A 26,029-nucleotide genomic window follows, 5' to 3' on the forward strand; every position below is an offset into this window, starting at 1 on the left:
ACTGCAGCCCCCCGTGGGGTGCACACTCCTTCAGCCTGTGACAGTAACCAGCTGCAGGTTACCAGCAGACTTAGAGATGTGCTTTTCCAGAAAGATAATAATTTTTTGGACATGTGTGGCAGATGGGAGTGTTAACTCATAGTGCTAGGAGTTAACCTGATTGTATTATAATGTGATAGCTCCACAGCTAATGCCCATCAGCACTGTGGGCCATTTACTTTATAATAAAATAAAATTAATTGAGTGAAAATAAATTGCAGAGAGATACAGAAGAATTTGAGACCATATACATGAAATACACGATAGCTCGAGTCTCCTGTGGCACTTATCTTCATTAGGGAGGAAACAATTATTATTAATTCTCTCTTTAAAAATAAATATCCTGAAACTCGCAACAAGATTTACTGCACAGACTGCAGATGCTGATACGGCTACACAAGCGCTAAAATTTCTTTTCCTTTGAAGAAGGACTTTCAGACTCAGCAAAATGTTACAACAAGGTGGCTGCTGGTGCCCACATCCTGGTGAAGCCTGCCCAGAGCCCTCGGGGTGTGGGGAAGGGGATGTGGGGGGCCCTGGTGCTGCTGTGGGAGCAGCACAGCATATCCCCCCGGTCAGGTGAGCAGCAGGCGGCTGGGCTGCAGGCACTCGAGTCTGCTAATGGGCTGCAATATTTATAATGGAGAATGTTTATTTGAGGGCATGCCTGCATTTGGCAAGTATAGCAAAATAATGACATTGAGGCTTATTGATAATAGTTATAATTCCATGTAATGACCAACTGAGCAAAATGATACAGCCATCTCTCCTTCATCTATTATACTCCTGTCCACAGAGATTTCTCAGTTAAGGGCTGTTTATTTCTGCAGCAAGACATAGACCAGATATGCAGAATATAAACCTTCCTATTAGGACTCGTATGGTTTTTTTTTCCTTCCAAGTCATTCAATGGCACGCAATTTTGGGGATCAGCTTTCTGGCTGTGTGTGAGCTAGGAGACAGAAATGCAGTCATAATCATGGTGCCAAGTGAGAAGTAACCAGCCTGTCTAGTCCTGGCTGCAGACACCCGCTACACTCCCACTCAAGAGAAGCTTTTATTTATCTTCTTACAAGTCAGTCACAAATTCCCACAAGAGGATTTCTACATGTGTTAACAATGGCATTTTAAAGGTCACCATTGGTTAGTTTCCCTAAATAAAAGTTCTTTCTTTTCCTTTCTTTTTGACATCAGTAGAGTGGCAGTCCCTCAAGCTGTCTAGTGTCAGCGCCATGCTGAGGAGCAGCTTGTGGGCAGCCCTTCCTAGTGCCAGCAGGCAGAGGCATCAATGGACATGCCAAGAATGCTGCTTCTGACATGGCCACCCCAGGTCCCTGTCAGATCCTGCCCTGGACCCATTCTACTGCTCTGGTGAGGCTGAGGAAAGCCCACAGGGCTGCTTCTGCAATCCCAGACACCCTCTGGTTCTGGCTTTTACAGAACTGCAATAAAACTCACATCTACTCACAGCAAACCACACTGGCAGTTTCTGCATTTACTGAGCAGTTGCCCACAGGTGCAGATGTGAGGTTTCACTTGCAAAACCACCCTGCCGAGTCCCTCCTAATGCTGCCTCCTCTGTTTAACTGGCACCAGTCACAGATTTGTCACCTCCAGGTGACATCTCCAGCCTGGCCACTGAGAGGCTGGGCAGTAATAAACCTCCTGAAGTGCTGGGTGAGCAGGAGAGACCCTTTAAACTCACAGGCATTTTACCTCATTACTGAAGACTTCATATGCCTTTTACATGATGAGTTTTGTTCCCGGGTCTCAGATGTCTGTACTGCTCAAGGTTAATTGGATAAACTTAATAGAAATAGGCATGTTTGAAAGAGTTACATGCATCTGCCTCCCTCTTTATAGGAAGGGATAACCCTCAAGCACTTGACCAGTGTGCAATGGCTCCAGGTAGCGAGAACCTGAAATCAGATTATATCCCCCCACAATTTCATTAGCACTGCCCAGTGACTGGGTGCAGGTAGTGGTTATTGGGCTGCAGAACAAGGTGAATGCTTGCTAGCAACACAGTCTTTGGGCACTGCTCTGGACGTGCAGGAAGACAGATAAGATGCAAGGGATGTGGTTTAATTAGACCACAACTTTATTAAGTTAACTCATCTGGGATCTATCCAGAACAATTCTTTCTCTAATCACTCCCACATGGTGGAGAGCTGCCATGAGCCCTCCTGCTCCCCACAGCTGGTAACCAGTCCTGTGCTGGACTCTGCCACCCAGTGCATGTACAAGGGTTAGGTCTTCCTTTTACAAGGCACCATTGCTGCCATGGATGCCACACCTAGTCCCAGCTCAGCCTGGCAGCGAAGCATCCCACTTTGCTCCTACAAGGACAGCCTGTGGCACAGCTCCTGTCCTGCCACCAACTCAAAGATGCTGCTGGCACAGGGCAACAGTGCACAGGCATAAAGAACCCCTAAGATGCAAAGATGAATTAGCATAATGTCCTGGATTATAATATTTTTTTTTTTTTTAAATTGTCTCTTTAACCCTCTAGGAAGAGTGCAACAGCCAAAGTCTATTTTAACAAGGGAGAACTGTTTCCAAGAGAGAAAAGAGCTAGGTTTCTTCCAGCTATTGTCCGCAGCATTGCATAGCAGCCAATACTGTTTTTTTCCTCCCGACGAAATGCAGACCACCTTTCCTGCGTTAGAAGATTTTGGTGACTTTAATTACCCAGTTGTGTGTGTTTGAGGCAGAGAGACAGAGAATCCTGAATGCAGAACAGATATTACTCTGCACTGTCAAGTCCAGCACTGGTCACCAAAGTGCAGTGAGGGGCTCTTCCCCTGCTCATGAGTGCACACTTGCACCTTTCCACCACCGTGTCGGAGCCCAGCAGCGTCACTCATTATTTGATGGAGAAATATTGCCTGTGCGTGGGTCAGCAGCAGCCAAGTTTTCGTCTCTCTAGAGGCTGAGCTTGCCATTTTCCTGACCAAAAGTCAGCACAAAATGCATACTCTGAAGGCCATTTCTACATGCCAGAAGGACTTCAATCTCCATATGGGGTGGCACAACATGGCTGGCAGGCAACAGAACCTGCCCTGAGGTTGCTCACTGATGTGGTGTTATGTTTCCACAGTGTAACTTGAAGTAATTTAATGTTTGTTGAGTCATGGATGCTCCTTTTTTCCAGAAAACATCAGGGGTCAGAGGAAAAGGGCCATCATCTGTTGCCTTTGTTGTTATATGCTGGTTGCACTGGAAGCAGCAGCAGCAGCATCGTGCCCAGGATCCACCACAGCGCCACATGTGAGGCTGCACCGCTACACGACTGTGGCTGTTCCTCCTGCCACGTGACACTTGGGCTCTGCTTTTCTCATACACAGCATTATGACATCTTTTTATCTTCCAGATTATTATAAGCCTTTATTTGGCTGCTGCAAACCAAGGTCTTAATCAAGCTCAAGGCTATATTATGCTGGAAATCCTCTGAGGGAACAGAGGTGATGCCAAGCTGTGGGCTCCTGGGCAGGGCCAAGTCTCTGACTCAGCAGCTGTGTGGCATTGTTTATTTTAAGCTAACTGTGTATGTGTACATGTAGAGGCAGAGCATGTGCATGACAGAGACCTGGGAGAGTCAGCGGCCCTGTACTGAGCACAGGTGCTGTGGCTGCTCTTGCTGGAGTAGCCAAGGTGTGCCTGTGCTTTTGGCATTTCAGTGTTTCAACAAAGTGGAAACATGTTTTTCCTAACATACCAAAATCTTGCTTTACCCTCTCTCCATCCCATGCTGGGGTGTTGATTCTAGATCCCTGACAAAGCAGTGGCAGTCATGAGCCTCCGAGAAAGGCTGACCCCAAATCCAGCCTTTGGGAAAGGAGCCATCTGCTAGTGCCCCCATCAGATCTTGTGCTTTGAAGGACACAGAAGAAACTTGTGTCTGGGAGTGAGCCCCACAGTGACATGCTGTGCTCCTACTCCCCAAACCCTGTGCGGAGTTGGTTTCTCCCAGCTGTTTGTGCTTTCCCAGTCTTCTGCTGCTGCTGCTGCAAAACCAAGCTATCCAGCCCTGGAGGCCACTTAGCTGTTGCCTGTATTTGCTCCATATAAACACAGCAACACACCTGCCACATTTCTTAGGGGACACAAGGCTTCCTCCAACAGAAGAATTGCATCAGGCTTTTTTGCCAATGAATGAGAGTAACCTCTGGGGAGCCCAGAACCCCCCAAATCTCTGGCAGATCCAGCACTGAAGGGGGCCAGAGGAGACCATGCCCGTGTTTAACTGTCTGTGCTTTCCCACCAAGGACAATCCCACTAAAGCAGGATCTTGGGGCACCCTAGGCACCAGGCAATTATACTCCAGGTATCATCAAGCCCCATATTGTAGGTCAATCCCTGGACTCTCCGACCACATCTAACAAGTTTTTGTTCTTCAGTTGAAAGCAAATGAGATGGAGGAGAGTGGGAGGCAATGGTTGTGCTGCCTGCCTGCACTAATACTTAAGGTGCTCAAGGAACGTCACTGCTCCTTGAGTTTGAACATGTTTCCACCTAAGTCTTTCTGGAGGTTTATTTCTTCTCTGCTGTCCTACTGCTAACTCCTTTTTTCTTCTCCCAGATGAACTTCCCTGAGCTTTTGCCTTCTATCCTCTGGATTCACTGCTCTGTAGGAGCTGATAGAGCTGATATCCCAAGGATATGAGCTTACTTTAGATCTACTGCTGTCTCTAAAGAAAACACCGCATGTGGTATCCACAAAAGCACACGGTCTCCTTTAATAAATTGGTCCATTCCACATATAGTTAATACCCCCTTGTATTTATACTGCTTGTATATTTTCCTTCTGTGTCCCTCAAATACAAGCCTTTCCCTCTTGCTGTAATAGAACATTTGCCAAGAAGAAAATTAACCTTTCTCACTGAGCAGTTGAAGTTGTACAGCTCTTCCAGACCACACATTCAGCTGAATCCCTGTATGGGCCATTCATTTAAGAGTTGGACTCCATGATCTACATGGGTCCCTTCCAATCAGAATACTCTGTAACTTCTGTAACTCGCGCTGAAAAAGGACAATGAGCTGGGGTTTATGACTATTTTCTTTATAATGCACAAATCCATGAGGCAGGTTTCAACTTGAGATGTATGGCTTCCAAAATACAGGAAAAGATGAACAAACACTGTGTTGGCTTTGGTCAGCATTGACACACACACCCCAGAGCCAAGACATGCCACATTTCCTTGTCCCTCCTTCCACTTTCCTCTTGCAGCTACTGATGGCATATCGGCATCTTGTCATTATGCAGGGATTTAATCTCAGCTGGCTATTTTATAACCCTTGCTTTGTCCCATCTCTAAAATTAACATCTAGCATTAGCATTTTTGAACACGACTTTAAAGCCTTAAAGCAAATATAAGCTGAGATAGACCTATGCAAAATAGGAATTTCCTTGGCATGATGACAAGCCTCCTGAAATGGCAGGCATGAAGGCTGTCTCTCTTCATGGGGTACAGTGCATGCTTTGGAACTGTTTGATAGTTTTAAAATATTTCTGATGCAATGGGTCATAATGCTTTCCAGATGAGTACATGGAGTGCAAAAGGTAATGGCACAGACACTTCACTGTTCTACCTCTTGTCCCCTTTCTGGCAATATAAGAAGAATCCATCTCATCTTATCTCTAGTTTGCTGGTAAATATGAGTTATTTGCTTCTCCCCTTTCACTAAACTGAAAATGTTAAATGCACCACAAACAAAACTTACGAACTTTTTTTATGTGATTAAAATGGTCATAACTATCTGATGTTTCTTGCTGATTGAATCTGCCACTTCCATTTACTAGGAAAATAAATAACACATGTTTGCTGTCTTTCTAAAAGGTTCTATTTATTCTGTGGTCATTTCCCACTTATGATATTTCCAGCTTAATTTCATAAAACAGCTTTTACATGGCTAAAAAAAAAGGCTCTTATTGTACATTGTCTTCAAAATATTTTGCCTTTAAGCTGTGGGCTTTTATTTGTAGGAACAACCAACCACCCTGTTTGTGAGGCCTGTATTCCTCCAAATTAAAAAGAGAAACAGCTGTATGTCTTATGTCTGCAGAGCTCCAGTGAGATACCGCTGAATTGTTTGCTTCCCTATCTTCCCACAGGACATGCCTCCTAAATCCATTGCACGGGAGAAAAACATAGGTAAAAGCCAAACAAATGTTCCCCTCTGGGCACATGCTTGTAGGCACAAGTCATCCATCCATCTCCAGCAGAGAGTTTACAGCTACTTTTTGGGATTTACAGATGTAAATATGAACACAAATAGTTTGATAAAAAGTGATGGACCAACACACAAGTTGATTCCATTTTCTGAGCAAGGGCTGCCACACCTGTCAGTCATCAACACTACGCTAATTACAGCCATCTCTTGGCATTTGATTTAAAGGTGTTTTTCTTCAACCCCCAGACAGCTGAATTCAGGGAAATCCTTGATCTCCATCTCTCTTTCATTGGCATCTACAGTTATACAGGTGGCATAAGGGAAGGTTGGTTTTAAACTTGGTATCAGAGCTAAAAGGAGAAAATTTGAGAACAGGAGGGACTCTAAACTTGAGAACTGGACAAAGAAAAAGATAAACTACAAAAGATTGATGACTGATTTTGTTGACAGCAACAAGTATTTCTGAGCTGATTTTTAGCCTACCTCACAACCCACCTACCTTCAGGTGGGTCACCATTTGCCAGCTGCTAACAAACACCCACTGTGTGCTCAGGCCTCTCTGGGTCCCACAGGGCACTCCTGGAGGCCGAGGGCTGGTCCCAATTCCTGGTGCGGGATGTGAGTTGCATCCCAGCACATCAGCTCTCACACATGCCTACCTTGTGCAGAGTTGCCAGTTTTACAAGATGGGCTGTGCTGTGTTCACACATAATGACGAGCAGATTTGAGCCCTAAATCTGGATAGCTCAACAGCTGCCCCCAAGTCAAACAGGAACAGAGACAATGCATAACTGAAATGGCAAGTCATGGGATAATTAAATTATTTGTGACAGTAAACCAAAATAGAAAGAAACAAAAAATCCCTAAAACAAACAAACAAACCAGACAGAGCCATATGCTCCCATGTGCTGCACACCACAAAGAGAGTTATTGCAACACAGCACAGAGACCCCACAGCCCTGGCCGACGGCTGTGCCGAGCGAGAGCCTCCCCAAAGCTCCAGGATGGAGGTGAGGAGCAGTGTGGTCACACACAGACTGGAGCCACTGGTGGGCCCCTCCATCCCACACGTGTGCAGAGGTGTGTGAAGGCTTGGGGCTGCAGCCTTGTTGGGGAGGATGCTGTCTCCTTCAACCAACTCAGAAGATAAAAGGCAAATAAAAGGCTCTTCCCTGATAGCAGCACAGGGGCCCCAGGGTGACACAGGTGAATTCCTTCATAACAACCCATCTGCTGGTTGTGCTGGGATGGCTCGACCACCAGTGCCGGCCTATTAATTTACTGCCCTGGCCCAGAACAGTGCTGCACCAGGCTGCGTGGACCTCAGGGCTCTGCTCTCAGAAGCACCGATTCCCGTCTCCCCTCTGGTTACCAGCTGTAGGGATCAATACAGCCATGTCAGCAGGCAGCTGCTGCGTGACTGCCCTGCCAGCAGCACCACACACCTCAGCTCTGGTCCCACTCCAGAGAAGGCTGAGGCCTCTGCAACGTGCTCGTTCCTGAATGATAGGCATCATTTGGCATTGAGTGATTAATGCTAGCAGATGGTAAAAGCCCAAAAAGCCAGGAAAAAAGTTCCTAGGATCTGTTCAATGAAATAGATTAAAGAGAGCTAAACTGGCGAATAAACTCCAAATAAATCAAGTTTCTGCAGATGATCCAAAACCCATCCATAGTTTCTGTGGATGGATCCTTGAGAAGTTTTCAGCAGGCAGCAATCAGCCCCCATTCACAGGCAGGAAGGGATCAGCAGCTGCTTTCGTGTCAGTCCCACTGTGGCCACCTACGACTTGGTAGAAGCCTTTAAATAAGCCTTCAAGGAAGGCACACAAAGGCTGTGAAGGAGGTTGTTGGGGGTAAAGGGCAGGCTGAGGAATGTGAAGAGATATGGGGCGAGGGGCTCTGGTGACCACACTGCCACCAGTGGTACTCACTGCTGTCAGGTCACGGGGCCAGCTTTGCTCCTGTGTGCATCCATGTGCGGTTTCCTTTTTAAAACTGATAACTTGCAGAGTAGGAATATGGAAATATGGTAATGTTTATAGGCGACAGCAGCCTCCACCTTCGGATGTTAATTATACATTAGAACTGGACAAATTATTCATTGGGAACAGTTTGGGCTCAGGGGAAAGAAAACAGTTTTCTCCTCTAAATACTGCAACCAAAGTCTTTGTCAGTGCACTTAAAATATATAGAGTGGATTTGTGTGCACATACTTTACAGCACAGCTATATTTATGACCAATGTGATCTGCCTGCTAACTCAAGTTCATGTGCGGGTCCAACTTTGCTCATCTATAAACTGCTCAGAATTATTCAGGTATGTTATTCTTCCAACATGTTATCCCTGCCATGTGGAATTTGCAGCCCCTGACTCCAGCTTGTGTGCCTGGACCTTTTCCCCCTAGAAGTAAAATTGTCTGGGAGCTGGGTTCCTGTGTGTCAGGCAAGGGTTGCTGGGCTTTCCCACCCAAGACAAGCATTTGTCATAGAATGTCTTCAGACATGTACAGAAACCTCATCAAAAACATTCTGATAATGAGTAAGCAGAGGGTGTCCACATTTAATGTTGGCTCAGGTATGTCAATCACTCTCAGAGGTATTTGTCCCATCACCAGTGGCTGAACCTTGAGCTGCCCAGGAAAGCTGCAGACACATCATCGTTCCTGCAGCCACTCCAATCCGTGCTCTGCCCACACAAGCACAAACCTCAGACATTGTGCTCCTATTCTTTGACTGGGTTTCCATGAGTGGTGAAATCCCATTTTAACTATGCAGCAGTCCCAGAATTACTTTCGCACATGAAAAATTACTGCTTCCATTAAACTTTGCAGACTTTAGGAAGACAAGACCCTTATATATAAATTGGTTGATGTCTTGAGGAAAGAATAAAGGAAAGAAAACTAACACCAAAACTTCGGGAGGGAATTTTGTCATGAATTAAATTTAAAGGAAAGAAACCCCAACACTAAAATAGAACAGAGTAAGATATTTACAGCTTAATGCTTTTTTAAGTCGCAGAACAAAACTCTGGTTTTCCTTATTGACTGTTAACCACAATAACATAAGACTTGCTCAATTTCATCTTTGTTCCTTTAATATTGGGAATTTCTTTTTTATTTTATTGACGAAGAAACATCCAGTTTTCTGGCTGGAGCCTATTACGTAAAGAAAGCATAAAAGGATTCATTACTTTTTAACTACTAGCAGGGAAGCAAACAGAAGAACTGTATTCTTTTCGGTGAGTTCAGCAGCTGGCAGCATTAGTGTTTCAAACACCACATTTGGAATATCTCATCTCCCAAACTCTTTGAAAGAACATCAGTGCAGGATCTGATGACTATGTCATGCACACACGTACGTGTGGGGGCTGACGTACATTACAAATGATGCATTTGCCTACACACAAGGGATTGCATCCTCTTCCCATTAACTGGCAATGCACGTTAGAGCACAAGTGCTGGGATTCAGTCACTTCGTTGGGAATTCAGAGTGGTTCTCCACGCACTGTCCTGGTTACAGTGGGACCCAGTGTAGCTGAGCTGGTGGGACATGCTTTGGTCACTGTGCTTGTGCCATGACGGCAGTTCCCGGGCCCAGCCATGAGACCCATTCCTGACTTTCCCCTTGGGAAAAGGAAACCAGACAAATAGCAGGGATGCTTAAGGAGACGTGTCCTTCCCTTTCTCCTCAAACAGAAATCCTACTCCCCATGCACCTCTCTACAGCATCTCTTTTTTCAGAGGCTAAATATTACAAAGGTTCGGCATACAGGACATTTTAGGGTAGGCTTTGGGTTTTTTTTTTGAACCCACACAGTAATTAAACCAGTGGGTTAAGCAGCAAAAGAGAGAATCTGCCTCAGGGCTGAGGGCTGTGGAATACCACCCCCACCAGAGACTAAACACTGCAAACCACTCTGCTGGTAATGGATGGGCATTTTAAAGGAGGCAAATGATAAACAGCGAAGGAGCGTAATTGGCGCTGTTTGTTGTGCACTGGCTGATGAAATGCCAGAGAAACTGAGTCGCTTCAAAATGACATGTTTATGTGACATCAAAGAGGCTGAGCTGACTTCACATTATATCTGTGACAAATGTATATATTGGATCGTTGTTTGCCATTTAGACCTCCTCTGATTACTTCTCATTGTAAAGAGAAACATTTGCGATTCTGCTCACTTGGTAAATCTGTAGAGTGACTTGTTAGCAACACATGCAGGGAAAGTTGTTGAAAAGCCCTTCTGGGCCTACCGTAGTAAATATGTATTCACACACCCGATAACGTGCTGCCGCTTGTTGCCTGAAAGACGAATGCAGACAGAGAGAGCTGCACACAGCAGTGCTTCCACACGTGCTCCCAACCAACTATTTGCACTTCAGGCACTAAACTCGAGCCCACCACCGCCTCCCCTTCCCCAGACCTTCATGCGACCCCACTTCATGTGCTTCTGCCCCTCAGACATCAGGAAAATTTGCTTTGCCATGGCAGACCCTGGAAGCAGGGCTTGCACAGGCTGCCTGGCTGAAATGCTATGATTGAATTTTCCTGGGGAATGGAAAATAAGCAATTGTACTAGGAAGGGTTAGAAGCAAAAAGTTACTTTCCTTTCCCAAACACGTGTCTCTTGGCTTTAGGGAGAAAACAAAAGTCTAAGGAAGTATTCAGCACTGGTATATACTGGAAGGGCTGGGATTTTTCCCAAATCCAGCAGCCCTCCCTCTGTCAGTGGGGTGAGGTGCAGCATCTGTCAGCAGAGCAGAGGCTGCAGGCATTGGAGCTGACACAGCCTGGGGGCAAGCTGGGAGGTGGCACAGGTGGGGATTCCCAGCCACCCTGATTCTCCAAGTATCCAAGGCCCCTGGATACCTGTGGCTGCCACTTGTGATCCCTGAGTACCCCACGGCCTCACAGCTCAGTCGGTCACAGCGGCAGAGTGAGGTGCGCCTGTGCAGGGAGGCCATGGGGAGCACGCGGCAGCTGGAAGGAAGCTGGGCAACCTGGGAATCCATGCAAGCCTTTGTGGTAAAGGCCATCTTTGATGCATTCCACCACTTCTCATGCTTACTAGCAAGCAGGTAACATGTTCAGGCTGAAAGGAGCATGCTGTCATTGAGATGCTTGAGCATGTGCTTCACCAGGAAAGCTAACAGCTCCCATAAAGCAAGGGAGCAGGATGTGGGGGGGAAAAGTACATCTCCAACTGCTAATTCCTACCCAGACCTGCTGGGTTGATGGCTCCTGCCAGGCTCACAACACTGGGTGCCCCACAGAGAGCAAAGACACAGACAACTCCTCTTCATTTTCTCCCCATCAAAAGACACTGCCCATCAGTCCTGGCTAAGGAAAGCTTTGGAAGATGCTGCCCAAAGCATTCCTAGCAGCACTGCAGGCCAGGGTACCACAGGAACGACCAGAAGAAATATCTGGGGCCAAACATGGCATCATCTGATGGCAGCAATGGCAAGACAGAGAGCGGAGACACGCACCTGCAGTCTTGCTGGCTCAAGAGCAGTTAGCGGCCACAGGGTGCTTGTGCCTAAGCAAGTGGAATGAAAGGAAAGGAACAGCAATTGCTTTGTTCTGGGGCCAGCTTGAGAAGCAGCTTTGTGCTGAGGACAAGCCAAAGAGAAGAGACTGGCCACAGAAAACCCAAGAACATTTCATTATTAGTGGAACATCAGGAGATATGGAGCCCTCAAATCTATTCTAAAAACAAACAAAACCCTGTGACACAGCTAACAGGCTTGCACCACTTACTGCTTCACGTGCAAACTGTGAGAAAGCAGGTTTTGAGCCCACTAACAAAGCATCTGCTTTGGGAAAGAACAGCACACCCCTTGCTCAAGGGATTTAGAGCTGGCTCACAGGCCTGGCTGTGGTCTCATGGCAGCTCCCTCACCCTCGGCACAGGGGAGGCAGCTAACAACAGCTGAACGCACCACACAGCTTCCCCCCGCCTCTGGGGGTCAATACATAAATAGAGAAAAGATTTCCAAGCTGCTTTCTATTACTTCTGTTATGTTTTAGCCTTCCTTTCCCCTCTGCCCCTGCCAGCCCCCCCTCTATTTGCCCGGCAGGCAGCGAGTGGGGCTGGCTGCTGTCACACCCCCACAGCATTGCTGCTCTCACAACAGGCAGCGGCTTCGCTGTCCTCCGAGAGGCCAGAGACTGCCAGGACGATGAAGTCCCACCCTCAGGGGCTGCAGTACTCTCTTCCCACTATCTGGCCAGCTTCTATGTTTTGTTTTGATCTTGTTGGCCTTTTTTTTTTTCCAAGCATGTTGATGATTATCATACTGGAGGAATGCACTAAATACATAGCATAACTGGAGGAAGGAATTATTGCTGGGGGAATGTATAACATGTGTGTGTACAGCTCTGTAATGTTATTCCTGTCTCATTGATAAACTTGGGCAGATTTCAGAGGCAGATATATTTGTAAATATTGCAGGGAGCGGATGATCTTCGAGCTGACATCCAGACAGGGGCTCAGGAAAGCAGCCCACACTCGAGCTCTGGTGTGCTCCCCACACTGCCCCTTCCCCCCAGGAGGGGGGAGGTAGCATCTCCCTCACCAACCCGCCACCCAAATGGTCTGTGCAGCCCTGTCTGCACACACTCATATTTGATAGCACATTCACCTGGGGGGCAGTGGGGGCTTTCGTCACTAGAGAAAGACTTACATTCCTCAAACTAAAGCAGAGCTCTATTTTTACCTCTCTGTATGGACATACCCTCATTGCAGCCAGTAGGACTCATGAAACTTCATTTGTTCCAGGGAAGAAATGAGAAGCCTGAGACTGAATGCTTTCTGCAATTCACATGGGTAAGGAGGACTGAGGCTTAGTTTATTCTTATACCAATGCCATTGCAACAGCACCACACTGCTACTCCCACCTCCCGCACAGATGACAGAGAACCTGAAGCCTCAGCTGTGCTCTGGCTCATCCATCATCATCAGCCTTCCTACATGTCCTCCTTGGACCACTCCAAAAGTGCTGCTTCCCCTGTCCCCCTGTCCCCACCCATGCATGGCAGGCTATGAGCCATTGACTCACACCATCCCTGCTGCAAGCTGCCCTGTCACTCCAGAGCCTGCAGAATCCAAGCCCCCATCACTCTGCTGTAGGCCAGACCTTGGATTTGTACTTATTAGACACCACTTTTTCTCCAGCCCATAGCATATACAACACAAAGCTGCAGCATTGCCAGCCACAGGCAGCCAGCAAAGAGGAAGCTCTAGGCCCCTGTACAAAGCTTGCACAGGAGTAAACACAAGTGGGGCCCAGAGCAGATGTGGTGGTTGCTGCAGGCCCATTCTGGCAGAGGAGATGACTTTGTCCTCGTGTGTTGTCACCCAAGTGCAGCAGCCCAGGAACGTGTGCCACCGACGGAGCTGCGATGCTCTTGGAGTGCCAGCACTCCCCTCCACAGCTTTGTGCCCACAGCACCCTGCGCCCAGCCCGTCTGGAGCTCCCAAGGAAACAGTGCACTCCCAAACACGCCAGAGGCCTTCTTGCCTCTGCGGGGCACCTCCAATTTGGCCTAGCGAGCATGTTTACTGGTGGGTTACAAATAATTGCGCATGTTGATATGCGATTGTTAATATGTCTGTTGATATTGATTAAATAAGGAGTAAGATGTTTCCCTTCTCCTTGGCGCGGCACTTTGCCTGTTTGTTTCTGGCTGGCGCCGGCGCCGAGCGCTGAGCAGGGGAGCGCCTGCCAGCAGCGCTTGGCCATGCCCGCACTGATCGGCAGAGGCTCTGCAATGGGCTTCACGTTGGATTCTGCAGATTGAGCTGGGACAGCACTAAAAGCATGTCAAAACCACTCCTCCTGCGGGTTTTGAAGCAAAGCATTTTTCTGAGATTAGGAATGTTTTGCTAAACTTTGAGTTCCTTCTTCCCCAAAGGTAGGACTCAATGCCTCCCATGGGCACTTCATTTTCTACATCAGTTCACACCGAAGGCCACAGATCCTGAAAAAACCTTTTCCTTCCTGACATGAACACAGCTCCCACGTATTTGTGCCAAAGCTGGGACACCAATACCAGCATCATGCCCAGCACCCTCTAGTATGGGACCCTGCCCTTACCAGCCATGAGAGACAGTGACACGGTGTCACATCACAGCAGGGCACCCTGTGTTGCACCCTTTGCCTAAACTGGGCCAGCAGATCCCTCTACCCATGGGAAGGGTGTTTAAACACTTTCAGCCACCAGCAGTAGCACTTTGGGAAGCCTCATCCAGATTCAGGAATGCAGGCTATTCCCCTCCACCACGAACCCATCTAATACCCTGGCTGCCCAGCAGTACCTGTGTGCCTCATTTCAGTCCTGCAAGAGCTCTGCAGCTTCCAGGGCACTTGTTGAGGAAAAAACACCAAAGGGTTTGCAATATCAGAGTCTAATAAGAGAACGGTGTGCTGAAAGCACCATGTGAATTTTCAGCTGGGGATGTGGGAGAAGAAATGACCCTGGTATTCAGTAGCATGTTGTTAAAATATTTAGATTTTTTCATGGTATGCTTTGTTAAGGAGGCAAGATTTATGCAGATGTACTATTTACTTTCCAGTCCTTTCTGGTACTGCTATGCTCTGACGGCTGATTTCAGTCAAAATTAATGCCACTGAGGAATCTCAGATGTACCAAATTCCTAGGAGTCTCAAGAAAATATATAGAGAGTCTTGAACTGCTGTCCCCTCTGAAGAATAAGACTGCAATGTAAAATTACCCATGCTATTGGATACTGCAAATCCTGCATGGGAAAGCAATGCTATACTCTAGCCACCAGAAAAGCTTTAATCAGGATGAGCACAAGATAATCAAGGCATGGGAGAGAGCATCAGTGAGAAAACAGGATTCCTAAGTTCTGCTGCTCTTGCAGCATTTTCCCCTCCTAAAAATGGAATAATCAAGAGGCTCTTTTTCCAGCCTTCTGTTCATGCTCTTTTCGAATTGCCTTCCTCTAGCTGCTTACATGCAGCACAGAGGTTACTGGCTTTAATACTGCACAGCATCCCTAAGAGCCCGGGGCTAGGAAGGCTTCGGCTGTGACTGGCAACTGCACAGCTGCATGCTCCAAGAGGCGAGAGGAAAGGAGGAGAAAGCTGCTGTCCATGCTAGCCTGTAGCCTCAAATTTTAGTTAATGCTGCTTATGAACAGTCAGGTGTGAACTGAGAGCTCAGCAACGGGCCCTGACACTCTCCCTATCTGTGACAGGCGCTCTCCAACACTGGGGGGGCAGCGTGGCACAACTCCACACAGGTATTAGCAGTGTGGTAACCAAATGGCTTTTGACTAGAGGTGAGGAGCAGTCACTGCACAGCAGCAACCGAAGGCCAGTGCCAGCTGTGCTTCCTGAAAGCAGGAAAGGAGGCTGCAGCTCATTGCCTCCCCTTCCCATGCAGGCTAAGGGCTCCACAAAGCCATGGCACAGCTGAGTACCTCACATTTTTGACTCGCTGCCCAGATGTGCAGAGAGCTGGATCAGGCTGCTGGAGCTACAGCGCAGCAGCTTCAGGGCTTACTGGGCCAGGTTTTGAGTAAGGCCACGTGCTGGCCCTGCTGGACCCAGACACATCACCCAAGCTCCACTTAGAGCAGAAAGGAGGCGAGGAGCCAGAGGAACTCCCCGTCTTCCCCAGCAGCAGGTCACACTCCATCCTGAAGCTGTGCCATGCTCTGAGCAGGGCAGCAATGGCAACAAGCAGAGGCTGTGGGTACACCGGGCTGTCTGCCAAGTTTAGTAACTATGCCCTCCCTATTGTTTTCCTTCAGAGACGGACAAGAAGGAAGTGTTATTATTTTGTCTTTGCCCTATACAGGCAGTACAAGGTGCAATGAGATATCCTTAAGCTGAGCTTCCACTTTCCTGCCCTAAGGCTGTTTCCTTTAATGCTGTAGATGAGTGGGGTTATCCAGTCACTTTGGCACCTCCCTTACAGCCATCTGTGTCCTTTCTGTTGTGCCACTCTGAACAATACAAGTGCTGCCATTCCTCCTGCATAGCCTTTCCTCTTCTCCACCAACACAGACTGGCCAGCCAACCGTTCCAGTCAACCACATCAATCCTCCTGCCACTCACAGTCATCTCGAAGACATTTAATATAGATATAATGCACAAAACACTTTTACATATTCTGATAACATCCCACTCACATTCCCCTGCGAGTTGTAAGCTCTTTGAAAGAGACACACAGATGCTCCCATTGCTCAACACAGTTGTACCACAGAGCAGGAGTAGCCTTGCATATTCAAACAGGGATGAAAGGCTGCCCTTCTGGGCAAGTTGTGCTCCCAGACTTTCACGGTACAGCCCAGAGGAGACCGACACTGGTCAAAGAGGGTGGGACTCCCAACTTCCCTCCAAAGCCTATCTGAGCTGGGTGTGGAAGGACGCAACTGCAAAAGGCTGTAAAACACAGCTAGATCATGCATTTAATCCAGGGTCAGCAATTACATGTTGCTCCATTTTTAGGGTGTCCTCAGCAAAAAAAAAGAAAGCCGGCTCAATGACTGATTTTAATGTAATGGTAACAGTTCCACAGGTGTGGAATAGGGTTTTAAAGACAAATAAGGTCTGCACCTCTTAAAGAAACTTAATTGATTCCATCCACAGCTCCCCATAGCTATTGAACTCGTACACCTATGTTTTATGCATAATGACTTTTCTATCTGGTATCAGACAGTAATCATTCCAGAAGGCAAAAATCTCAAAATAACCACAATATATGCATACAGAATACATTTAAAAGAAAATCTAAATTGACTGTTCAGACCTTCCCTCACTTGCCAGTGGATCTTCTCCAAACAGAAGGCATTCCAAGTCGGCGTAGGAAATGCTAAGATAGCATGCTTTCCATATTGTGTTATCGGAGCGTCTTCCAAAAACTCAAGCTTTCCCATACAACAAAATGTCATGAAGAAGGTTTTACTCCAGTCTGCGTATCACAGGCTGTACATACTGCTTCAGCTACTGTAAGGTTGGCAAGCAAAGCTTGTAATGACTTGAAGTACAGTTTAGGAGCAGAAAAACTTTGCTTCGGAGCCACTTGCTCACACTGTCTGATTTTCATTAGGAGGGGTTTGCGTGCCTGTGTTTTTTTCCCCCAGGAATGAAGACAGAGATAAATGTAAGAGGGGACTTTTTGGTTTTCAATTCACTGCATGGAGCCCGATTAATTGAGCTGATGTTGTATTTGCAGTGAAAGGAGGAGGAGTTTCCCAGAACCAGCTAGCCTGGCTGAACTGAGAACTGGGTCAAACCCTGGCAGCAACAACGTACTTCAGAGCACAGCGAGCATCTTGGTTTTAAAAACAGATTTTACGCCCAAGCGCATAGCTTTCCCCTCTCCCTCTCATTAACATCACTCGCTCTCATCTCTGTTTTCACAAGGCCATCAAGAAGCAGTCTCTGCAATACTTCAATCAGGCACTATTACAGCAAAACCACCACAGCTGGGTTCAAACAGTACAAAAGGCAGCGAGTAGCATCACTACCAGGAAGCCAAGTGTAACAACCCACCAGCACACCACAAAGCAAACCACCTGGCCATAAATACAGCTCACACCGTCCTACCTGGCAGAGTCCAAACCACTCAGTGGTCTTCATGCAGCATTTCTACCCATGCTGCTGGCAGTGGAAGGTGGACAACAGTAAACCTGGGAAGCAGCCAAAGAGCCTTTTCTGCACATGTCCCTGTTGGGGCTGGTTGGTGCAGCTCAGCCCTTCTTACTGCTGCCTCTCCTCTGCAGGTCAGCCTCAGCTTCCTTCCTCTGAGCTTCAGCTGAAACCAATGCAAAAAAGTTAGCTCACCCAGAGGTTAACTTGGAGCACCTGGTGCCCAGGCCCTGTTAGGGTCCTGCCCAAAGGCACCTCACAGGGCTAAGCTCAGTCCTCATAGCTGCCCCTGCCCCAGCAAGACCTGTGCTGCCCTGGGGTGTTCTGGCAGGACCCGGGCCCCTGCAGTGGCAGGCACCCCAAGTCTGCTCTGTGCAGATGAAGATCCTTGGGGGCTTGGCTCTGCCATACTGATAACGCTGTGCACATCAGTCAGGGCAGTGCGGGTGCTAATCCTGCAATCAGGTCCAGACAAAAAGAAGAGAAACCAGAGTTTCACTAGAAACTCAGTCTTTGGCACTTGATTCAAGTTAAGCTCTGAGTGAAACAAAATATGCTATAAAGATTTTAATAAAAATCCATTTACCCAAATAGAGTCCTCATTTTCCTCTTTTTTTTTTAACTGTCAAAGAATTTGACAAATTTGATCAGATCATATCACTGAGCCGAAAGTGTGAGTTCTGGGAATGAGCTATTTGCATCACTGTAGCTCCCCACTTACAGTTTTGGGCTTGCTACATGCCCCCCTCTCTGCCTACTCTGCTATTACAACCCATCTGATCTCACTTTGGGTAGAAAAACACACTTCTGCAGGCACAGAAATCTTCACAGCAAAAAGGCAGAGTTCTCGTCCACAGCTCGAATGGGGCAGGCTGGGTGTCCTGGTGGGTGTCCTGTCTTACCCCTTCTGGTCCTTGCAGAGCCCCAGCTCAGCCCACACCGCTCGGTGGCAGAGCCCCGGTGTGCCGAGCTCCACACGACACAGATGCCAGCTGCAAGTTGTGTGCTTAAGTGTAAACACATGTGCAGATACATTTGCTTGCAAAGGTGTGTGGACAAAATTTGGCTGAGCAGCTGTTTGACCCAAGTTCCAATTAGACAGGATTGCATAAAGTAGATCTTTCTCCTGGAGGCACATGGCAGTGAGTAAATACATGTGTCTCTCTCTCTCAAAAGTGAGGGTCATGTGCAAGGTCCAGCTTGGCTGAGTCACCATGACTACATGACAGACACAGGAACAGCAACAGTGGCCCTCTCCACTACCCTGGCACAGAGAGGTGTTGCCAGCTTGTCATGGTTGTCTTCCATCAGAAGATGTCACGTGGAGCTCACACATGTGCCGCTCGCAGGCTCCAGTGCCCACTTCTGCTGGAAAGCAGCTACTCTTCAGAAGAAACCCCACTCAGCAGGGATTAACAGCTGCTTTTGTGAAGACCAAAGTACTGCTCTCATTTATTTGTTTTCCCTGTGCACAACGAATGCTCTGATGACAGGAGCAGGACAACCAAGAAGTCCCCTTTCCCTCCAGAATGCCACCTTTCCTTAGGATGGGGTACTACTACAGCCCAGGTGTTTTCCCCTCCAAGCAGCAAATCCTGGCAACTTTTCTGAGAGGTTTGAACACCCAAAGTGGTCATGCACAAGCACCCTCCAATGCTGGGGGGTCCCTATAGGTTTTTTTTCTCGGCAAAAATGAGGCTTTAAAAGGGAGCACAGCAGCAAAGCTCCCCTGACACAGGCTGTCACTGTGGCAGCTGCAGCCATGGCTGCTCGGTGCCTGCCGAAGCAGGAGCCCACAGCTCAAATGTGGCAGCGCTCTGTGACATCCACCAGTGCTGTGGCATGAAAATGCCCACAGCTTTGCTGATCTGCTTGCCTGCTTAGTCAGTGAAGGAGAGTACAAACAGCTCTGGTGGGGCTCCTAAGAGTGTCAGTATGGGGAGCCTGGACTGTTCTGAGGGGTAAAACTGTGGGCGAATTATTCAGGTCACGTTCTGCATATGCTCACCTGTGGACCACCAGCTGTTCAAAGCAAGCCAGTTTTCAGAATAATTCTGATGTAAAACTGAGTATTCTAGAGAAAAGCTTGTGGTTTCAGAGGTGGTGGTAGCACTTGGTTATCAGTTCATTCTTGCTTTGAGCCCTATTAGCCAAGAAGTCAGTGTGCCAGAAAGCGAGTCCAGCTGCTCAGGCCTGGGATTAAAAATGAAGGTGTGTTCTTTTAAACCCCTCGGGACACCCCAAGACATCCATCTCCTCTCACCAGGATTGCTGTGCTCCTGCAGTATGCTGTTTGTCAGATGTGAGATCTGAAAAGTCATCCAGGCAGGAGAGAAAAGCTGGCAGCTTCGTCCTGAGTCACTTGTGGTGGGAAGAGGGAAGATGGTGATGGGGAAACAGTTCTTACAGCTGCTCTGAGGTGAGAAACAGCAGCATGGAGGAAGAAGAGAACACATGTAAGGAAATACCTTGGTGTCCTTCAGAAGCTTGTTTTCCCTTAAGGAACCCAAACCAGAAGATATTTCCACCAAACAAATTCCCAAGTCCTGCAATACTGCACAGCCTGGAATTAACCCTGCTCTGTGGAGGGTTTACTTGCTCAGCTCCTCAAAATGGCCTGAAAATAATTGTACAAGCCATTCAAATACAGTCACTGAGCTATGGATTTCCATTTTTCCCTTTCACAACACACAGGTAGTCTCTATCAGAACAGCTTTTATTTTAAAAGGAATCAGGAAAGCAAAGACAAAAGTGAATTTCTCCAGATGCAGCTCCATTTCCAAACATCATCAACCCAAAAAGCTTTGAAATGCTCTATAAAATAGGATTGAAATAGATACTGCATTGGAGTAAACCTGAAATGTGTCACGACAATTTTGATTTTTTTCTTTCATCCGTAGTTTTCAAAAAACTGTTTATAACATTACAAATAATTTTTTTTTTATAAAACCAGTTTCAATGTGAAAAACCAGAATATTGCCATCTGCAAGTATGAATGCAGCTGTTTCAGCCTGCTTAGAATACTCTATTTCCATGAAATATTTTCTTTTGATGAAACAGCATTTTTATGATAGAAATTTCCCAACTAGCTTCAAGTGTAAGTCAATACACTGCACCAAAAAACTCCAAGCTTAGGATTCAAGTTCTCATATTCTGTGTTGGCCATTGGGAAATAAAGGTTTTGCTCATAGACTGAACTTTTTTGGTATGCACTCGCTGAAATCTAATAAAGAGGAGACCCTGGAAAGTAACCATAGATACTGACATTTAAGTGAAGCAGGTTGAACCTCAGCTTATTTACTTCATAGTGTTTTCTTTACAGAGAGTTTTTAGCTGAGTGTAAACACACAACAATAGATTTGTCCAGTTCCCTTCCCTGAAAGCATCCTGGGAGCATGCTGGGTTTACCACACCCAATGGGAAGAGTTCTCTGGCATCACTGTGGCTACTATATTGGCAGCAAGTTTCTGACAGTCAGTGCAGCCTCATAATAATCACCTAATCTTTTTATGTCCAAAGTCAGAACACTTCCATTGGCTTTCCAAGAGAGAAGTTTTTATAAGAGGAAAGACATCTTTCTCCAGCACTGTGGAAGAGAGCAGGGAGAGTTTCAAAAACACCAGCATCTGCTGCTAGGTCGGCTCAGGGCACCTGCACAGGGCAGTGCTGTTCAGAACAGTAGAAGGGGGCAGAAGGGCAGGTCTGTGCCTGAACATGGAGAGACTTCTGTTTCCTGGGAGCACCCCCTGCCCCTCTGCAGCTCAGAATTAACAAGCAGCATCTGAAGAGTCTGTACAGCGAAAACAGTACAATTGCAATTGCAATTACACAGTGTGAGTATTGTCATTACTTAACTGTGTGCCTGTGTTGGCTATGGGTACGTGCACAGGACAATTTATCAGGGGAGTTCATCAGGGTACTGCTCCACGGCAACCTGCATCCCACTGGCACTGTAATGGTTAATGCCTAAAACTTGCCTTGGCTGAGATCCTTCTGCTGTTTGATGGCTCAACTGAAGCTTGATGTTTATGGTGGAAATTGTCTTGATTTCTTTAGATGAGATGAGCATCCATGGAGTTTGAAAATGTGTTTTAATTAAGATTCTGCTAAATTCTACCAGACACCTACTTGGAAAACAAAGCAACTGAATAATTAACTCTGATGAGAGCAGATGCTGCTCTAATGACAACCTGTTACTGCTCAAGTGCATCATTAGTTGTTTTACTGTGTTCTTTTAATATGTCCAGAGATCCTCAGCTAATGAATATACTGGTAGCAATGCATCTAAAATAATTCTTCAATGTGGACTGTTGAAAAAAAAAAATAGCCAACAACCAAAAATCCCAGTATACGGAGTTCAACTGAAATAGCATTTCCACTGGTCTGCGTTCTGTGTGCTTGAAAGCAATCACTTCTTTAGTTATCCTTGTGGGATTATTTTAGCCATACATCAAGTGAAGCTTACAAATTGATGAGAATCTAATGATGCATTTATTTACAGATGTGCAGTTCTGTTCCCTGTTATAGTGCTGAGGGGTGAGAAGAGGGAAGACTTTTTCTCTCCCCTATGTAATGTGCGCAGTCGTGCATTTGACAAAGTGACTAGAAAAATACCACCAGTAAGATTTTACCCTGGTATTTCTAGCCCTCAAAAACTAAATCCATATCATCTCCTAAAATATAGAATGCTTAAAAAACAGAAAATAGACTATTTATACTTAAATAACTCACTTTAATGACACACTGCACTGTCTGTTTTCACAATATCTTGTGGTTTCATCTAAAAGCATGTAATAAAAATTGTGGGTTTCTATTTTGGACTATCAACATCAGGAAGGTTTGGTCTCACCATAAAAGTAATGAGATGAAATGCAATAAAGTGAGCAAAAATATCAAATGGGAGAATCTAGCTCCTACTTTTATATTTCCTTCTCTATTTTTTTTATAGTGTCAGAATTACCTCCTTTACCTTGAAAGATATATTGAGGAATGTTTGAGGTACTCTTTGAGATTTTTTCAGAGCCCATTGAGCCCAACACACACCAGTCTAGCAGAGCCAATGGCATCAGAAAACTCTCTAGCCCCTGGAAAGAAGCTGGGGATTGCTGGGAAATGTGTGCAGGGCCATCTCCATCAGCCCCCGGGGAGCAGCACTGCTCACCTCCAGCCCAGCTGGATACCCACAGTGCAGCTTTTAAAGCCTCAAATTCTGTAAACCCAGCAAGAGTTCAATAAATACTGCCAAGCCCTTGCCTCACTCCCCTCAATTCTCCTCCATGGATGACAGGCCTTGCATAGCCCCAAGCCAAGATGCCACGGCCGCTGGTAAAGCCCCCATGTCTCACACAGCTGCAGCAGCACTCTGAAGGGTCCACATGAAAACTTAGCCCAACACACTTCATGGCCAGGTCAGCCAGGAGCAAGGTCAGTCTTGGCTGGAGACTGAGTGTCACCAGCATCCAAACGATGGGCTCAGCAGGTCCTTCAGCCCAGGGGTTCGCCCCAGCTAAATTCCCCTCTGACCCTGCCCTGGCAGCACCCCTGAAGCCCTGACTCCATGCCCCGATGCCAGCAGCAAGATCCACTCCTTGCCCGCTCCTTGGACGGGCAGCTGAGAGCCCGAGGCTCGCTGCCTGCTGGGAACTGCTCCCTGCATTGCCAGCAGGTCACTGCTGCTGTCCCTTCACCCTTCACATGGCACTTTCCAGCAGGACAAGCTCCGGGATGAGGAAGAAGCCCCATACACAAGTGGGACCTGCAGGGTCTGGTTCACTGCAGCTTGTGGCCATGTGCCCTCTCTGAGCCATTGTGTCACCACCCCACCACTAGGGACCAATGCAGCTATTGCCACTTTGCTAATCACTTTAAAGCAAATTAAAAAAACCAAACAACAAATAACCAAACCAAAGAGAAGCATCCAAATATTCACACTTTTGAGAAAGCAACTTAGTCAACTCGTTCCATCCCAGCACCTCACGCTGCCTTTTTAACAGTGCTTTACTGCAGTCAAGCTGGTTGCATTCTTACTAGGGAGGGAGAGAAAAAACCCAACAAAACCAAATTAGAAGTTTTCTTTCTTCTGTGACCAGCACCTAACTGCAGGATGCAAAGCTTCACAGGTCACCTTTCCTACATAAAGGATAGAGAAGCCCGCTGAATTTATAGGGCTCACAGCTGACTGCTATGCCTTTTATGGAGACCTCTTTGGGTCTGATTAATTAGTAATTGGGGCAGGAGCTATGCACTTCAGTGACTCTTGGTGCCTTGCTTGTAAATCGCAATCTGGTGCTAAATCTCAGCAGGTCACATTGCTGTTTTTGCTGTGCCCCAGTGACACTACTGATTAAATCTGTGTAAACAGTATCTTAACAGAAATGTTTTAGGGGGAGGTGGATGGCTGCCTTCAGTTTGGAGGAATTATGTATTTCTGCGGGTTCTGTCTGTTCTAAAGCATTTTCATCAATTGTCAGTTGTCCCAATACAGCAAACGAATGGTTTTAATGTGGCCTTTGAAAGACTGCCCACTGTGGGGGCTTTTAAACAGCGAGTCAGCACTCAATTCACACATGCAAGCCTAGGATGATAAACAAACACTATCCTGGGTAGCTTTACAACTAAAGGAAGGACAAGGACAGTACTAGAACACATTTTTTTCTGCATGCTTTCCTTCCTCCTGCCAGGAGGCCCCGCAGGGCGCCTGGTGTGCTGCTTCCTCAGCAGGTGTGCGCAGTGTGGGTTGCCTTGTCTGTGTGCTTTTGACCATGAGACAGGAGAAATGTGGAGCTGTCTGCTTTACAGGTTACTGCAGAGCAAGCAGAGGATTCACATGTCCCAGTCCACCTCTGGTCCTCCAGTCAGGGCCCTGGCTGACCCCACCTCTCTACCTGCCCAGGCCAAGTCTGCAGTCCTAGCCTGTTCTCTTTCCACATGCTAGTAGGTCTGGTTTTCCATAGTGTTGCAGCCTCTGTGTCATTTCCCCCTCATGAGATGCTCCTTATCTCTGCCCCTCTTGTTGGTGTGCTCCTCACAGATCCTTCCTGCATCCCAGCCCGTGGCTGTGCCTCCCTGCACAGGTCCCCATTGCACCGAACCTCATGAGCTTGAGCCCTACCAACATTTTTGAAGCAAGGAAAGTGAAACAAGGTACTGTAAGACCACTGGAGAAATATTTGATATATTGCCTGCCTCAGAAGTCTGGCCGTTAAACACCTGACTTTTTCCCCTTCACTTAATTCACAAAAGCATCTTAATATTTGTTGGATGCAAACCAATGAATCTGGCAAATCACTGCCTTTCCTCTGCTCCAGCTTCCTCTCCAAGCAGCATAGCTCGGTGCAGGTGCCGGGTGCTTCTCAGACCACTACCTTTGTATTATCCAAGAACAACTGCCTTTGATGAGACAAGAAATCATTTGCAATACACTGTAATGCTGAACAGCTGTTTTCATATGCTCTTTGGGAAGGAAGTGTGTTTATCTGCAGCATTGATGAGCTGGAATGCTGTCCATGACCTTGCAGGGATGTTTCTCTGCTGTGTGGAGAAGAAGCCAGCCACTGTTCCCCATAACCTTCTTGGGAGTGGGTGTGTGGTGTGTTTACATTCACTTTCATGACACAGACAAATCCATGGCCTAGACTGAGGATTCACACTTGAATTTCCTGCTGGCTATTGTGGTTCAACAGAATCTGACCTGCTTTTCAACAATGTTAACTTTGGATTTACAAATTCAGATGTTCCGATTAGTTCTGCAGAATCCAGCTCTGGCTCCAGGGCAGGCAATTTGGTCCTGAAGGTGGAGTTTAAGAACCGGTGTACAGACCCACTTCTTGGATGGCATTCATCGAGGAAAAGGAAAGAGCTGGAGAGCCAGTGGGGCAGCACCCTCTGATGTTCACAGAGATCCTGGCCACAGCAGGTGGCTTTTCTGAGTACGGTGTCCAGCTGGTGTTCAGCCTATGTCCCCACCATGGCCCCAGCTCATCAGGTTTTGCTATAAGCAGGAGACCCTGAGTTCAAAGTGAGAAGGCAAATGTACCAACCCCCCAACTTGGAAAAAGGAAACCAGACAGGAGAGAGCATCAAAAATCCCAATTTAAATTTGGCATCAGAGTTGGGCAGACCCATCCAAAACTTACTGCATTATAGACCTCTGGGAACTGGAACAGAGATTAAAAAATCCTGGAAGATCAG

Source organism: Corvus hawaiiensis, chromosome 7 (assembly GCF_020740725.1).
Source record: "Corvus hawaiiensis isolate bCorHaw1 chromosome 7, bCorHaw1.pri.cur, whole genome shotgun sequence".
NCBI lineage: Eukaryota > Metazoa > Chordata > Aves > Passeriformes > Corvidae > Corvus > Corvus hawaiiensis.